This window comes from Myxocyprinus asiaticus, chromosome 42, assembly GCF_019703515.2.
Source record: "Myxocyprinus asiaticus isolate MX2 ecotype Aquarium Trade chromosome 42, UBuf_Myxa_2, whole genome shotgun sequence".
NCBI lineage: Eukaryota > Metazoa > Chordata > Actinopteri > Cypriniformes > Catostomidae > Myxocyprinus > Myxocyprinus asiaticus.
Genome location: NC_059385.1, coordinates 19,953,849 through 19,955,759, shown reverse-complemented (window position 1 = coordinate 19,955,759; position 1,911 = coordinate 19,953,849). Strand labels below are relative to the sequence as shown.

At 36.6% G+C, this 1,911-nt stretch overlaps 1 pseudogene; it reads left to right on the top strand.

Annotated features, from left to right (window-relative positions):
• The first annotated feature begins 582 nt into the window (after positions 1-582).
• LOC127432294 (histamine H2 receptor-like) lies at positions 583-1,141 on the top strand (annotated as a pseudogene).
• Positions 1,142-1,911: the final 770 nt, after the last annotated feature.

The following is a 1,911-nucleotide window of genomic DNA, read 5'->3' as shown; positions in this document are numbered from 1 at the left end:
TCGGATTCTCAGAGGACTTGTACTGTGAAACTTTTTGTCCTTGCAGTAAACAGGGGCCAAAGCTTCGCATTAAATTTGCATTACATTTATTTAATGACCTTCCAAAGACATAATACCACAGCATATCAGACAAGTGCATTCATTAACATTTCTTGGAGATAATACGTATGTTTCTAAATATAAATGGCTGAGAATAACCTCCAATGAAAATGTCTATCCCTCTGTCCATCTGCAGTAACTGTAAATCTCAACTAAATTAAATTAAAGAGGATACATTTGGGTTAATAAATTCACTAAATGAATCACCTGGTGCACATTGATCAGCTTGCTTTACCAGTAACTATGTTCTTTCTCTTGTTGGAATGAACCTGGCCTAAATTCAGGGAAGTGGCTATAGGTGCCCTTATGTCAGTTTTTTAGCAATTTTGTCCACCAATTTCCAATGAGAAGGTCTTCAAAATGTTCCTTTAAATATTTGAGATAAACTGATGAGGAGTTTATTAGTGTCTGGACTATTTTGTACATCAGTCTGACTTGAGGGTCAGTAAGCTCCAAGATTTCCTGTTTCAGCAGGAAACAAGAATGTCCACAGTCCTGCGCTGGGTGGTGCTGGTGGCCTTAATCACGTTGACCATTTGTGGAAACATGCTGGTTTGTCTGGCCGTGGCTACCAGTTGGCATCTGCGCCAGATCAGTAGCTGTTTTATAGTATCACTGGCCGTGACAGACTTGCTGCTGGGCTTGCTGGTGGTAACATCTACATATCTCTAGATGTGATTCTCTGCACTGCTTCCATCTTCACTCTCCTGGCCATTAGTGTTGATCATTATCTTGCCATCTGCAGTCATCTCTGCTATCCCAGGAAAGTTACACCTTTACGGGTGGCAGTCACTCTAACAGCTATCTGGATGTGCTCTCTGGCTGTGTCCTTTTTTCCTTTCACTTAGGCTGGAACACACCTGACTTCAGAGTGCAAAATCAGGACTGGGACATGTCGGACAATGGAGAGGAAGGTAGAACCTGCTATGAGTGGAATAATAACTGTGTGCTCCTGAATGCATTTGGAAATGTATACCTCCCTCTACTGGTCATGTGTGGAATGTATTATCGGATATTCTGTGTTGCACGTGTTGCGTTGTAGACACAAACTTATTTTTCCAGCGCCAAGATTTTAGGTTAAAATGCATTTATTTGTATATATACGAAAGTATATATTTTAGATGGTGGGACTGGACAGCATTTCTTTAAAGTTTTAAATGACCTCCTATCAACTTCTCGCCTACATTAGTTCATTTAAATGGTCCTGCTGTGTGACAAATTCATTTTTTTAAGTATAAATACTCAATGTCTTTCAACTGTTATGAGATTATAAAAATAAAATAAAAAAATTGATAAATTCTGCTTAAAGTAGTTTGAGTTCAAATTTTGCATCAAAGGACAGTGCTTTCACACTGTAGGACCTATCAAGTTATCAGGCTATTTTGACTCATTTTTTCTAGCTCCCATATGATAGCATCCACACAAATAAGTACATTTGTAACTTATTATTTACTTATTAATGCTGAAAATCTCTCTATTATATTTCTATAACTGAGATGTCACACTGCAAGACTGAATAAATGAACATGCATGGAAGTAGTTCCACATAAACATTAAGAATTTAAATAATGGTAGGAGTTAAAATTCTCTCTCACTAACCAGCTTGAAAAATGTATTATTTACTTCCGGTTTGGGTTCTTGATGGCAACATGTACAAGGATCCCCAAGATATTACCCATTAAGAAAGGGAGATTGTGAGTAACTCTATAGGACTCAATAATTGGTGATACAATTGTATTTATTTATTTATTTATTTATTTACCATTTTAAAGGTAATGTTTAAAATTGTTACATTTAATAATTTAATTAATT